The sequence below is a fragment of the Natrix helvetica genome, assembly GCF_964273705.1.
Source record: "Natrix helvetica genome assembly, chromosome: 6".
In the NCBI taxonomy this organism is placed as follows: domain Eukaryota; kingdom Metazoa; phylum Chordata; class Lepidosauria; order Squamata; family Natricidae; genus Natrix; species Natrix helvetica.
The window spans coordinates 18163799-18179675 of record NC_138553.1 but is presented as its reverse complement, the minus strand read 5'-3'; the positions used below and the strand labels follow the sequence as shown (position 1 = coordinate 18179675).

The 15877-nt window shown below is 41.2% G+C and overlaps 1 long non-coding RNA gene across 2 annotated transcripts in view; it reads right to left on the bottom strand.

Moving 5' to 3' along the window:
• Positions 1 to 1012: 1012 nt before the first annotated feature.
• Positions 1013 to 15877, bottom strand: part of LOC309394993 — a 15198-nt gene continuing 333 nt past the window's right edge. Inside the window, exons 1-4 of one of the 2 annotated variants that reach the window (XR_014175833.1) lie at positions 15866 to 15877; positions 7420 to 7576; positions 6600 to 6753; positions 1013 to 1106 (exon numbers count right to left, since the gene is read on the bottom strand). The exon at positions 15866 to 15877 is cut by the window's right edge and continues 74 nt beyond it. This is a non-coding gene — a long non-coding RNA (uncharacterized lncRNA). The remainder of the gene's footprint in view (positions 1107 to 6599; positions 6754 to 7419; positions 7577 to 15865) is intronic. The other variant, XR_014175832.1, reaches the window with a different exon arrangement.

The window sequence follows — 15877 nt, the reverse complement described above, 5'->3', positions numbered from 1 at the left end:
CCTCCCCCCCACCCCCTTTCTAATTCATCATAGCACCACTGCAGATCTAAAAGAAGTCCAGAATGGAAAGCAGCAAGGTACCATCTACTTTTCTGATCAGGCAGCTTGCTGAGAACAAGTGATTTCAAAACGTGTTAACATTTGAGAAACACAATAGCAGGATGGCATTCTATGGCAATCCCTCTGAAGCTGGCCTGAAACACTGCCATTATTCAAGGAGTGCAGTGGTGAAATGCAATTTTTTTACTACTGGTTCTGTGGGCTTGGCTTGGTGGGCATGGCTTGGTGGATGTGGCAGGGGAATGGTACTGCAAAATCTGAATTCCTACCCGACTCTGGGGCCAGCCAGAGGTAGCATTTGCCGGTTCTCCAGAACCTACTCAAAATTCCGCTACCGGTTCTCCAGAACCTACTCAAAATTCCGCTACCGGTTCTCCAGAACCTACTCAAAATTCCCTACCGGTTCTCCAGAACCTACTCAAAATTCCCTACCGGTTCTCCAGAACCTACTCAAAATTTCTGCTACCGGTTCTCCAGAACCTACTCAAAATTCCCTACCGGTTCTCCAGAACCTACTCAAAATTCCGCTACCGGTTCTCCAGAACCTACTCAAAATTCCGCTACCGGTTCTCCAGAACCTACTCAAAATTCCCTACCGGTTCTCCAGAACCTACTCAAAATTCCCTACCGGTTCTCCAGAACCTACTCAAAATTTCTGCTACCGGTTCTCCAGAACCTACTCAAAATTTCTGCTACTGGTTCTCCAGAACCTACTCAAAATTTCCGCTACCGGTTCTCCAGAACCTGTCAGAACCTGCTGGATTTCACCCCCAAAGGAGTGGTACTCTCTTAGTTGCTCATATATATATTTTCCCAGGAACATTCTATTCTCTCCTACTCTATGGGAAGGATTGCCAAGAGGCACATAATTGGTTCAAAGAAGCCATGACCTTTATTGATTTTCCTTCATACCAGTGGAGAAAAAAATCACAGCACTCTGTGGATTCCACATGTTTAGAAAGATACATAATTTTAATATTCGGCACCAACGTTTCATCTCTCTTTCTCTCTCTTTGCCACTGTCTTTCTTGTTCCTTGTTTGGTCCCTGTTGAAGAGAGAACTGCTCAGCTATGAAGCCCCACAGAGGTACTGGATTGGCTGTATCTCAGCCAAATCTACAGTACTTATACAACTGTGTATACAATGCAATTCTATGGCCCAAGATAGATATGACTCTGGCCACATCCGTTGGGCTTGCATAAGTATATATGCAAGTTCTTATGGAGTCAAACTGTTCTCCAAAGCACCTGAAGTAAGGACAAACCAAAATGGATAGAAACTAATAAAGGAGAGAAGTAACCCAGAACTAAGGAGAAACTTCCTGACAATGAGACCAATCAACCAGTGGAAAAGTTTGCCTTCAGAAGTTGTGGCTGCTCCATCCCTGGAAGTTTTTAAAAAGAGATTGGACAACTCATTTGTCTGAAATGTTACAGGGCCTCCTGCTTGAGCAGAGGATTGGACTAGAAGACCTCCAAGGTCCCTTCCAACTCTGTTATTCTGTTTCTTGTTCTGTTATATTTGACACTTCTGGTGGAAGATGTATTTCTTTTCTCCTTCATAGTTCTTCAATGTTTTCTCCCCAAGTTATTATTTTCCCCTCTGGGAAGGAAAATGAATATTTTTGTTGTTTTTCACCTGCCTGGGAAATGTATGTAAAACTCAGTCTAAGTTTTTTAGATGTTTAGTTAGAAGTAAATTCTATGCTGTGACATAAGTTCAATGCTGGTGACATAGAAACCTTCCAGGCTCCAAACTACAGCTCCCAGAATTCCTATTTGCAGGCTATGCAGGGTGTTACTTATGAGGATTGTGGCTCCAACATCTGGAAGGCAAAGAGTTGGTATCTTTGGCTTAATATTCCATCCCAAGGAATTTAAGTGCTTGCACGCAACCATTTTATTATATGTTAGGGTTGAATCCGCCTATTAGGAATTCATCAAAAATATGCAGTCTATTTATTTAAAACATTAAGATGAATGAGTGCTGGAGGATAAACTAAATTAATGGCATGAAATGAAAATAAATGGACTGTAATATGCAAATACCAATATGATTGGAATTCATATTGTATTCACCTTAAAGAGTTGCTCTTGCCAAAATACTGATTGGGTAGAAGCAAATATTACAAATTTCCTTCTATAAAGTATCCATATTCACAGTGTAAGAATAATATAAAGCCAGTTTGGTGCAGTGCTTAAGGCACCAGGCTAGACACCAGAACACCATGAGTTCCAAACCCACTTTGGGTATGAAGCCACGTTGGTGACCTTGGGCCAGTCACTCCATTTCAGCCCTGGGAAGGAGGCAATAGCAAACCACACCTGAAACTGCAGATAACTGCAGGGACATGTCCTGGCAGTTGCTGTGAGTCAAGGGTGACTTGAAGACACCTTCTCCCCTTCCCAAAAATGAATGTTTTGTTGAAAATACTTACAAAAATGCCATGCTTGTGCTTTCAGATATTCAGACATTACTGAGTCTAAAGGAGTGTGTGTTGGTTTTATCCATTTTAACAAAAGCAAACCTTGTTTTAACAATATTGCTTTATTAAAAACAAAGTGTTGTGGCCTGCCAGCAGCCATTGGAGCTGGTGGCACACTCATACAGTGAGGAGGTTGACAAGGAACATGGGTCAGTCCTGGAGTCTGGGGAAGGCTCTGATGAGTGATCTGCATTGGAGGCAGAAATATAGGGCCAGGGCCGTATGACAGTTATCAGCTGCCTTCAGAGTCGGATATCAGTGGGGAGAAGAACAGCTGGAGCTTGTTCCTGGGGTGCGTACGCACAGAGCTGCCAGGAAAAGGGAATAGCTAAGGAGCAAGGGCCAATTCAGGAGTAAAGGCACAGGTGGACTGTGAATGGCCCCTTCCCATAGGGAATAAAGAGCAGCGAAAGGGGAGGAGAGTTTGGACGAAACAATTACCATATTTTTCGGAGTATAAGGCACACCCTTTTCCCTCAAAAAATAGGATGAAAATCTGGGTGTGTCTTATACACTGAATACAGCATTTTTGGCTTCCCGAAACCCCGTCCCCTTCACCAAAATGGCCGTGTATAGCCTTTAGGAGGATTCCAGAGTGTTCCTAGGGGCTGGGGAGGGCAGAAATGAGCGAAAAACTGCCCGGTTTTTTGCTTGTTTCCCCCCCCCCCCCAACAACACTCTATAAGCCTCCTAAAGGCTATGCATGCCCATTTTTTGATAAAAAACGGGCCGTTTTTGGGAGATCTGCAGAGTGCAAAAACATTTTTTTTTTAATTTGCCTCTTCAAAATCTTGGTACGTCTTATACGCCAGCGCGTCTTATACTCCGAAAAATACGGTAGTTCAATTCATTAGAGTGAAGATCTGTTCCTGACTTCTTGCCAAGTAATTACTGGTACAGTGTGGCATTTGGAAGATATCAGCTTGGCAGCTCTCCAAGCATGATAAAGGTCTGTAGCTGTGAGATCTCATGGAAGACTGTTTGCCAGGACTTTGCTGGAGAGAAATTCCCTTTAACCTAAATAAAAGAGGTTTTATCGGGGCGAGGAGTCTGCTTTATGATCTTGGGAAGCCCAGGTCAGAACACAAACAGGCAAAACACATCACTGTTGAATTTTGTTAATACAGACAATGGCCCATTCCTGTTGAAGGATATTCAAGTTTTTAAAACCCTTTTTTCTTTCAGCACTTCCTTGCTCATTAGCCGAGGCTGAATCCAAGGAACAAACAGGTATTTCATGGTTCTCCAAGCTTGTTCAATCTCCCTAGTCCCTACCCATTTTTGAAAACTAAAAGAGAGTGGTAAAAGGTGCTAGAAATATTCAGATAATTTTCCAAACTCTTTTCTTTCTGAAAGGTCTTGGGGGAGGCATCCTGTTTGCTTTAAGAAATAAGGTGGTTTGCTTATCTGTAAAACAGAATTCCTAGGATTTGTGCAGGTTTTTCTACAGCCCTAGTTTCTGCCTATTTACTGTGCCCTGCTTGAATTTTGGAAAGGAAGGGAAAGATATTCACTTTATTGTTCCTATTTAGGCTAAAACATCCTGTTATTCGCCAGCATGTTATTTGCTCTGTATTAACTAAAAACTGCAATTGTTCACAATGATATGTTGTTATTTGCCCTTTCGTTATCCCCAAATTAAGTCTGGCTGTTAAACCTTGCTAAAATGCATTTGCAAATAAAGAAAAATAACATACATTTTTCATCTTACATTATGAAGGAGGCTAATGGCCCAGCTAGTCTCTACGCAAACTCCTATTCCCGTAATTTGATCAGCTTGCTATTGTTATTTTTCATTTCATTAACATTTCCCATATCTGCGAATACAATGGTACCTTGGTACTCAACTGCTTTGAAACTCATCAAATTTCAACTCAACGCATTCTGACACGAACATTTTGTCCCGATACTCATCATTTGTTCGATACTTGACACGCACACTAGAACTTGTTAGTGTTGATGGCCTTGTGATATATTACATTATTCCTTATGGAAAAAAATTATTTGGTACTCATCATTTTTGATACTCATTGTGCCTCCCAGAACCAGTTAACAATGAGCACCAAGATACATTTGTACAAAAAACTTTTCATTTCACTTCTCATATCTTGAAAGCATTTATAAATAGTAATATCAATATAGCTTATATTTTCACACAAAATGCACTGTTTATTTATTTATTTTTATTTTTGTCAATAAGTACAAGGAAACAAGTATGAAAACACATGGAAAAATGGCACAAATGGTGTGCAGAGATTGGCAAACTTACAAAAGAAATAAAAGGAAGAAACAGAATATTATATAATATGGAACGAGTGGTACAAATGGCTAGAGGACAGGTGTAAAGCTTAAGGAAAGACTAAATGAAGAAGACACAGGAGTGAGAAATTAGCAATGTATAGGTAGAGATGAACAAACATGTATAAATGGAATGAAGGGTTGTAAATTAAGGACTGTATATAATAGTATCATATGTATAGACAAAGAGGAACTGAAATAAGGGGGGGGAGAATGTATTTACAGACAGTAGGACAGGGACGGTAGGCACGCTGGTGTGCTTATGCCCCCTTTCCACCTTTGAAAGGTGTGACTATTTTACCTTCTCTTCCCAATGAATATTGCAGAATATTGTTTTCGGTCTCATTCCCTGCTAAGTTGCTCAAGAACGCCATACTTCATTCTTTTGTAAACACTTTGAAAGTAAATTATGTTTTTTACTTAACACTAATTTCAGCAATCTGTAGAGATCCACATTGTCTGAAGGTCTTTACAAATGTTTTGTAAAAACATATGTTGAGAGATGGCATCGCAGGGCTTATATATCTGTTTATTTATGTACAGGTGGGGAGAAGCCCGCCAGCTGTGCCTTGCAAATTGCCATATTGAGAGCTTCTGCACAGGTACCTTGAATGATTTCAGCCTCTGGAAGGACAGTAGCAGCTGGGTCGGTTGAGGACAGCTTGAAATATCCTCAGAAACCTCAGAAGGAAAGCTTTATGAAATACAGAAGGAAAGCTTTAGAAGGGAAGCTTTAGGAAATACAGTTCCTCGGGTTACTTGCGTTCCTTTGGGTTAGATACAATCATTTCCTTAAAGACACGCAGAACTACTACATATGCAGAGCTACATTATCAAGTGATACATTTTCAACTCTTCAGTGGTTGCAGAGAATGGTACATGGTTCAAGAACAAGCAACACCTTCAATTCTCTCTTCAAGGGTGCTGCATTTCGTGTTGGGAAACTGCTGGCTCCAATTCAGAAAGTCCAGTTTAGTAGACTTTGAAGAATGCTTCATCTACTACTGGGTATAACCTTTAGTTTAGATGTTTTAGCAAGAAATATTTTAGAATAGAATAGAATAACAGAGTTGAAAGGAACCTTGGAGGTCTTCTAGTTCAACACCCTGCTTAGGCAGGAAACCCTACACCACTTCAGACAAATGGTTGTCCAACATCTTCTTAAAAACGTCCAGTGTTGGAGCATTCACAATTTCTGGAGGCATGTTCTTCCATTGATTAATTGTTCTAACTATCAGAAAATTTCTCCTTAGTTCTAGGTTGCTTCCCTCCATGATTAGTTTCCATCCATTGCTTCTTGTCCTACCTTCGGGTGCTGTGGAGAATAGCTTGATTCCCTCTTCTTTGTGACAACCCTTAAGATATTGGACACTGTTATCATGTCTCCCCTAGTCCTTCTTTTCATTAAACTAGACATATCCAGTTCCTGCAACTGTTCTTCATATGTTTTAGCCTCCAGTCCCCTAATCATGTTGGTTGCTCTTCTCTGCACTCTTTTCAGAGTCCCAACATCTTTTTTACATCAGGGCGACCAAAACTGGATGTAGTATTCCAAGTGTGGCCAAGGCATTATAAAGTGGTATTAACACTTCACGTGATCTTGATTCTATCCCTTTGTTTATGTAGCCTAGAACTGTGTTGGCTTTTTTAGCAGCTGCTGCACACTGCTGGCTCATATTTAAATGGTTGTCCACTAGGACTCCAAGATCCCTCTCACAGTTACTACTGTTGAGCAAGGTACCACATATACTGTACCTGTGCATTTTGTTGTTCAGGCAGTGGAGAGTATAGAGAGCAGTGGTGTCAAACTTGATTTCATTGAGGGCTGCATCATGTGATTGACCTCGGAGGGCTGGAGGGGCATGGCAACTCAATGCAAACTGGCAGTAATGCCCGCAGCAATCTACCCCTAAACAGGAGGAGTCACACATTTCACTGAAAAATTGTAGGAAGATCAGCAAAATAAAGGCTTAAACTTTTACCACCACCCTGCTGATTTACTTTCCATCTGGGAATCATTTAAATACATTGACCATACATATGGCATAAAACATAAATCTCATTTCACTGATTTACTACTGGGATCCAAGGTTTACTTTTTTAAAATGAATTTGAGAAAAAACATCCTGGACACTGCTTCATTTGTTACACTAGACATTTCACAGGTGTTCAGGCATTAAGGTTGTACAATGAGCTATCAAAAACTTTAAAAGTACACAGAACATCATTTCTATAGAGTACTTCCACTTCCCATCTATCTCTGTTAATTAAAAATAAATTCAGAAAATAAGCACAAGTTTACTTTCATTACTGCTTAGACATGTTATTGTTATCACCAAATTTCAAATGTGGTCAATGGCCTGATGTAGACAAAAAGGTAAAAATAAAAAAAGTTACTTTCCTACTTATTTAATTTAGGGAAGACACGATATTCAAATTAGCTGAGAAAATGAATATCAGTGATGTCCACCTATCTTTGGCCATTATAGCGCTTATATCCTGCTTCATAGTGTTTTTCAGCCCTCTCTTAAACAGTTTTATTGTCCCCAACAATCTGGTTCTTTGTTTTACTTACCTGGGAAGGAGGGAAGGCTGAATCAACCTTGAGCTGGTCAGGATCGAACTTCTGGCAGTGAGCAGTGCAATACTGCACTCTAACCACTGTACCACCACGGTTGTTCTGTTGTTGATGATCTAGATATATACAGACCATCAGTTGGCTTCTTGAAACACTGAAACAAAGTCAGAAGTAAGTCACAGTCAGAAGTAAGTTACCCTTTGCCATTCTCTTAAGAGGTGTGCACACCAGTGTGAGGATTATACCATATGCACCTGGTAGAACATGGGTGTCAAAATCAATTTCATTGAGGGCTGAAACAGGGTTGTGTTTGATCTTGGAGGGGGGGGCAAGGGGCATGGACAGGATGGGCATGGCCAGCTTGATGTCACTCATATCAGGGGTACCTAGGGCAGCCCAAGTGCTCTGCCAGCGAAAATGGGCTCTCAAGCTCCGTTTTCGGCTGCAACGGCCTCCTGCAACCCTATGCCAGTGACCCTCCTGAGCTCAGTTTTAGTTGGCAGAGGCCCTACGGGCCAGTCCTTCACTGTTTCCAGGGCTGTGCCCCATGGGTCAGATCTAAGCACCCTGCGGGCCTTGAGTTTGACACCCCTGTGGTAGAACATAATTCACATTATTTCTTCAATGAACTTATGATATGTGCAATGTCACTTCTGCTCTTCCGTCACTATGAGGTCGAATTTATAGGCTGTTAAAACATTGGGCTAAGCCATTGCTTGTATAACACTAAGTGATAAAAATTATTACAAACTATAAAAATTATTACAAACTATAGCTAGATTTATATTTCAGATTAAGCCAGAAGCAGACAAACTGCATAGCAGCTTAAGGTGATATATGAATGCAGGCACTGAAATCTTTAGCTCTTAAGAATTACAAAATAGGAGAGGATATTTGAGACACTATTTCAACCACTCCTAAATTCGTGATATGTTTTTTACTTTTAAGTCTGACTTGGGATATTTCATACATGTATATTTCATTCTTTCTCCGTGTTTTACCGCCATCAATTTTTCACACCTTTTTCTTATTATTCTTTTTAGTATGGATGAAAAGAACTACAAAACCAATTCCATAAGGGTTAGGGCTACTAAAAGAATACACACTCTGCAGGACCACAGCCCACTGCCAGACGCTGTTGTAACTCACCATTCTCTCTTTTTCCCCCACTTAATTTTATGACGTAAAATATCTTCAAGTAAAATAGTTTCACTGTAGGTAAAGCTTGAAAAATTTATGACTTTCCCCATGTAACAACAGATGAGTATCAGAACAGAAAATGAGTATCAAAGCTGTTTCCTTGTGGGCCCCAAAGACGCCTGGATAACAATGCAAAAGCCATTAGGGAAATACCATTGACAATCACTCTGGCGAGCCAGGCTGAGAAAAGAACTTGTTGCAATAGTTCTTCAAGCCACTGTGGGATGGTGCTCTCTACTAGAAGAGAACTGAAGAAATTATATTGTGCTTCCCCCAAAATAAGACAGGGCCTTATTTTCTTTTGACCCCCGAAATAAGCGCTTGACCTTATTTTCGGGGAGGTCTTATTATTTTTGAGGTGCAGGAGGAGGCGAGCGTGGTCACCTCATGGCTGTGTTGCAATATTTTCGGGGAGGGCTTATTTTCAGGGGAGGGCTTATTTTAGTGCATACGCTCAAAAGCCCGATTGGACTTATTATCCAGGGAGGTCTTATTTTGGGGAAAACAGGGTAGGTGACATATTTCCCACAATATCACCTGAATGGAGCCCTAATAGCAACTAGCTACACTGCTTTATACTTACTTAATCATATAAAGCTAGTCTTTGTGCCATGGTTGGCTCGCTAAATGCTCACAACCAGATAGCAGCAATGGGAGGAGGGGAAGGAAGGCATTGGAATGGAGGGAAGTATCAGGGAGGGCAAAGGAATACTATTATGCCAGGGGTGTCCAAACTTGGGAACTTTAAGACTTGTGGACTTCAACTCCCAGAATTTCCCAGCCAGCATGGCTGGCTGGGGAATTCTGAGAGTTGAAGTCCACAAGTCTTAAAGTTCTCAAGTTTGGACACCCCTGTATTATGCTGACTTAAAGCCTAAGACAAATCCAGCATCCAAAAGTTATCAGATGGAAGAGTCTGAGGTGGAGAGACTGTTCCCAAAGCAAAGTATAATCGACTGGCTAGACATACAGTATGGACAGTGGGACGACAAGGGAGAAAGGAAATGTTTTCCTGTGCTGTTGCCCACGAAACGTTAGAATTGGCTTTTCTACTTCTGTGCCTACATGGAATCTTCAAGTTATACTCTTGGTAAAATAAAGTTGTCCCAGGAGTTTCCTTTGCTGGTTTAGCCAATGGGACGGTTGAGACTTTGACTTACAACCATTAATTTGCACCTATGGATGTACAAAATGTGATGAAACCCCACCTTGGCATCATTTTTTCAGTTTTATATCTACAGTTTTTAAGGCAGTAAGATGCTCTAGTTTCTAGACAAATATCATTATTATTGGTTCAAGAGATTTATTCGCTGTCTTTCAATGGTCAAAATGTCCTTTAGGTCAGTATTGATTCTGGTGACTTCATTGACATCTATACGCAGGCAAAAATACAGAATTGTTTCAACTTCTTCATCTAGCCAACAGGCCTGTGGGGCAGGATAGGGAAGCTAAATATAGTCTGCCATGCTGCCCCAAGACGTACAAGTTGTGAGAAGTAGTCGGCATTTGGGAAAAGAACAAGAACGTGTTTTATATACGGGGGGGGGGCCTCTCACAAAGATGGCTGAGAAGACACCAAGAAGTTGGCAAAACATGCTTTGAGCCTATAAAACAGGGAAAGATACATTTTAATATAGGCCGAATGTCATTTGTGCAGCGGTATTGTTATTGCCAGCAGAGAAATAGTTAATCTCAGAATAATACAGCAGGTAAGCCACGATGAAACTGGCTTATCCTCCCAACACACCGTATTTTTCGGAGTATAAAACGCACCTTTTTCCATCAAATAAGAGGGTGAAAATATGGGTGCGTCTTATACATTGAATACAGCATTTTTTGCCTCCCGAAATCCCGCCCCCTCACTAAAATGGCCGTGCATAGCCTTTAGGTGGTTTATAGACTGCTCCTGGGGGCTGAGGAGGGCAGAAATGAGCAAAACACAGGCCTTTTTTTGCTCAGTTTTGCCCCCCACCCCACCCCAGCCCTCAGGAGCAGTCTATAAGCCTCCGGCTATGCATGCCCTTTTTTTGACAAAAAAAACAGTCCCGTTTTCGTGAAAAATGGACCGTTTTTTGCACATTTTGGGGGGGCACCCTCCAGGAGTACTCTACAACCCTCCTAAAAGCTATTCATACCCTCTTTAAAAAACAAACGGGCCCATTTCCGTGAAAAACGGGCCGTTTTTAGGAGGTCTGCAGAGTGCAAAAACTTTTTTTTTTTAATTTGTCTCTTCAAAATCTTGGTGCATATTATACTCCAGTGTATCTTATACTCCGAAAAATGCAGTAGTTAGACAGCAAAGGGGAAGGATCATGGGTCTGTTTGAATATTAAATGGCATATAAATGTTAAATGACTTCAACTTCAATAGTTATCTGGTAGGAAGAGAAACAGATGCTTTTCTATCCTCGGTAGGACTAAAGGAAACAGGTGATTGCATGTTGTGTTTTGTTTTGAACACGTAACAGAATAACACAGTTGGAAGGGACCTTGGAGGTCTTCTAATCCAATCCCCTGCTCAAGCAGGAAAAACTATAACATGGCAGACAAATGGTTCTCCAGCCTTTTCATAAAATCTCCAGTATTGGCATATCCACAACTTCTGGAGGGATATGATCAATCTTGAGATACTGTGGCGCCCAAAACTGTCACATGTTGCGGCAGCTGAAGCTTCTCATTACTCTTCAAGGGCAGCCCCATGTAGAATGCTTTCTCTTGAAGCCTAAAGGTAAAGGTTCCCCTCGCATATATGTGCAAGTGGTTCCCAACTCTAGGGGCGGTGCTGATCTCTGTTTCAAAGTCGAAGGGCCAGCACTGTCTGAAGACGTCTCTGGAGTCATGTGGCTGTCATGACTAAACGCCAAAGGCACATGGAACGCTGTTTCCTTCCCACCAAAGGTGGTTCCTATTTTTCTACTTGCATTTTTACATGCTTTCAAACTGCTGTTTGCAGAAACTGGAACAAGTAACGGGAGCTCACTCCTTTACGCAGTGCTAGGGATTTGAACCACTGAACTGGCGACCTTTCTGATGGACAAGCTCAGTGTCTTAGCCATTGAGCCACTGCGTCACTACTCTTGAAGCCTACTTGCTTGCTAAATATTTGCTACTACAGTTTATATTCTTACTGCTCAGGAACTCCATATGAAAACATTTATTAATATTTAAGTTCCTTAAATTTGTCTACAGTCTAACTTCCAAAGTTCTTAGACTTTTGGGAGGCCCTTCACCTCTTGCAGACAAGCATGCTGGAAAAGTCAGACCTGCTCACTATTTTGGGAAGGTGAAAATCTGCTTGAATACGTTACCCCAGGCAGTGCACGAATCTGTTTTTATGGTAGAATTGGCATTATTTGCTGTCTTTTTCCAACTGTGCAAACTGCAGACAGATATACAAAGCTCTTAATGGTACCTTTGAAAGGTGACTATTTACATTCAAACATATTGGGGAGAATTAGTAGTCAGGGGGCAAATAATAGATAAGTACTTAAAATGTGGATGTCTTTAGAATTTGCCCTTTTCCTTATTTGTCTTGCAGAACCATTCATTTCCGCTGTGATTCAAAATTAAAAATGGCTTAGTCAAGAACAGACTTCAGATCATTCCAAAATGTCCACACAAATCTTTGTTATCTATTTATTTTTAGCCAAATCCCTTGGCTTAATGGCAGAGTAATAATAATTAAAAGAAAGAGGGTGAGTATGCTTTCTTCTATTAAAAGGGGGGGGACCACTTCATGCAGGGAACCTATCACCTCCTGAAAGACTAAAACTATAGCCCTACAATTAAAAAAAACAATGATTGTCCAAAGAGGAAAAGAAAATGCATAATTTCCTTTATTATAGGGTGGGCAACCTTTGGATGATAAAGGATAGTGCATAGGTTTTTAGGAGGGGACAAAACTTCATTGAGCATGTTGGTGACAAAGTAGAGAATATGCTTCTTGCTTCTATCCCTGGGTTTATATTTTATTTATTTATTTAAATTATTTATATGAACACCTATCTCACAGCAACAAATACGGGTTGGTGTTTTATACTGTTTAGACTTCTGAGATTCTTTGCAATGAGTAAATATTGAAGAAAGTTAGCACCCACCCCTCTTAAAAGAATGAAATATTTCAGGAAATATTAAAAAGGCAGAATATTATATTTCCCTGGATGAGAAAAGGAGAAATGTGTATTTAAAGACAAAGAGCAACTCCCTGCAGCTCCCTCCTCACAGCAGATATTTGGTACAAATTAAGACTGGGTCAGCCTATCTACAAGACAAAAGACCTTCAGCTCCAGGGCGATGGGATTAAGACATGACCCTTCAGGACATAATAGGATTATCTATCAGCAGAGCTCCCCACATGGCACAGCTAAGCCCCTTCATTACATCACCCAGCAAGGTTCCACCAATCTTGATCCAGACAAACATGACTCCACATGGGAGTCTGGCTGCAACCAATAGAATACATGCCTTTGCCACAGGAACAGGAAGCTCAAGTTCAAAACCCAAGAGGTGGTATAAATACCTCTCACTCTCTCACCATTAAACCATCCTTCTAAGCAGCCTCCATGTTTCCAGTGTCTTTCTCCCTACTTCGAACTGAACCCAGATGGGCATTTCTTCCAACAATATATAGCAACCACTCTGGGATCATCATACATATTTCTATTCTCAATTACCATATTTTTCAGAGTATAATACACACTGGAGTATAAGACGCACCAAGATTTTGAAGAGGTAAACTTTAAAAAACAGTTTTTGCACTCTGCAGACCTCCCAAACCCTCTGCATGGCTCATTTTTTGTGAAAAGCGGGGCATGCAGAGAGTTTGAGAGGCCTGCAAAGTGATCCTGGGGGCTTGGGGGGCAAAAATGAAAAAAAATGCCTTTTTTTTTTTTTTTTGCAAAAACGGAGCGGTTTTTCACCAAAAAAAGGGCGTGCATAGGCTTTGGGAGGCTTGTAGAGTGCTCCTGGGGGCTGGTGGGGGGACGAGCAAAACACGGTCCATTTTTCTCTTGTTTGTGCCCTCCCCAGTCCCCAGGAGCACTTTGCAGGCCTCCCAAACCCTCTGCACATCCATTTTTTGAAGGGGGTGGGGTTTCAGGAGGCCAAAAATGCTGTATTCAGTGTATAAGACGCACCCAAATTTTCACCCTCTTTTTGGGGGGGAAAAGGTGTGTCTTATACTCCCAAGTATACGGTACATTATTCTTCAATCTCTACTATTACTGAATCAAAACACTCTGGGTACAAATGGAAAGAGATCTTACCTGTGGAAATCCAATGTTAACATGTATTTGGATTTAACATCAGATCCTTTCCAAATCAAGTGCCTTCCAACTGTTAGGACACCTTTTACAATGGACTACTGCAGCAATACTATCAATAGTTTAGTTTAATTTATGTAACGCAGCTTAAAGCTAAAGGAGGAAAGGGAAAGAAAGCAGCGATACTGGAACAAAAACAAAATATAATTTATTTGGCTCAATATAATTTGATTAAAATCTTAATCGGGGTGCTCTAAAACAAAACCATCTCTGTTCTGTTCCAAATGCTCTTTTTAAAATACTTTATGCACTTAGAATTGCAAATTCCCAATTATTTGCCTTTTCTTTTCTTTTCTGTTTCTGTTTTTTGTTTTTTGCATCTCTAATGAAGATTTTTGACTGAAGCAATTCTGGTATAATAAATCATCGTTTTTGCTTTTGCTGTTGGAGGCAAAACTAGGCACTCATCAACTTGGCTGTTGGATCTTCTGCATCAGGCTCGACTGAGGGATTCCATAGGCCACAGAGCACATAAAAAAAACCATCTGTTCATATAAATGTTGCAACCAGTGGAGTTACCAGCATGTATTACATGATCAGAATACCTTGGGCGTACATACTGCTGGCTGGAGGACATCTTCTCTGTGATCTAACAGGACCTGTACAAATTGGCTCATTTGTGATTCATCTGTACCAGGAGACGTTCAAATTAATTGTCAGTAAACATTGCTACCAATAGTTCAATGATGGTTAACCTTTTTGGCACCGAGTGCCGAAAATGGAGAGTGCACCAGATCAGTGGAACCTGGAAGAAAGCAGCTGACCGGTCGCCAGCTGCACTTTCAGATTCCGTTGGGCGCATGCGCAGTGACCAGCTGCTCTCTTCTGGGTTCTGGCGCATGCATACACGCCTTCATGCGAAGACCAGCTGGCTGGCATGCATGCACGCGCCAGAGCCCAGAAGAGAGGAGCTGGTCACCACGCATGCGTGCAACAGAACCCAGAAGAGCAGCTGGCGATGGCGCAGATGGCTACAGAGAGAGCTCTGCATGCCACCTCCTGCATGCATGCCATACATTCGCCGTCACGGTAATAGCTCATTGGGATGGCTCAAGGCTGGGAAAAGAACTGATGTCTCCAAAAGACCAACAAGTAAAATGGGGGAAAATATTTTCTCAATCAGTTGAGAAAAGGCTGAGACATGCGGAAACTTACTTACTTACTTACTTACTTACTTACTGCTGGTTTGTTGCGCGCAAAGGTTTTGTGCGCTTGCGTGCTCACGCCAGACACACACTCCAAGTGCGTGCACATTTGCACATAAATAGATCTGTACATGCACAAAATGTTGAAAAATGAAAAAAAATTAAATTTGTGCAAGGAAAATTGTTCTGTGCATGCACAGAACCGAAAATCAAGATGGTGGCGGCATAGGAGAACCGGTTTGGGGGCGTGAGAGGCCTGGGTCGCTGCCAGTTTCAGTGACCCAGGTCGCTAAACCACTACCGGTTCGGCCAAACCAGTCCGAACTGGTCTGAACCCACCACTCTTACTTAATTCTCTCCCTCCTTCCCTCCTTCTATTTTTCTTTCTTTTCTTCCCTGATAATGATTTTAGAGGGAGTTCATTCTTCACTAATACATATGTTATCATGGATTCTGTTGCTCTCTAAAAGTTATTAAACTGCCCCTCCCCTAATACTGAGTTTATTTAATCCAAGAATTCAGCAACTTCTGAAATCTGTAGTTTCCCAATCTCAGAAAAAAAAACCAAGGAGGTTTTCTTTGAGAACTTTTCAACATAGGCTAGATCAGGAAACAGGAACCATGGAGGTTGCTTTTTATTGTTTTACAATATTAGGGGCGGGGGGGGGGGGAATGGAATCAGAACTTCTCTATACAGGGTTAGGGGCAATATATGACCACAATTGAGTCCAACATTTCTGTTGCTAATTAAAAAAAAATGTTAACTGAATTTTACGACCTTTCTTGCCAC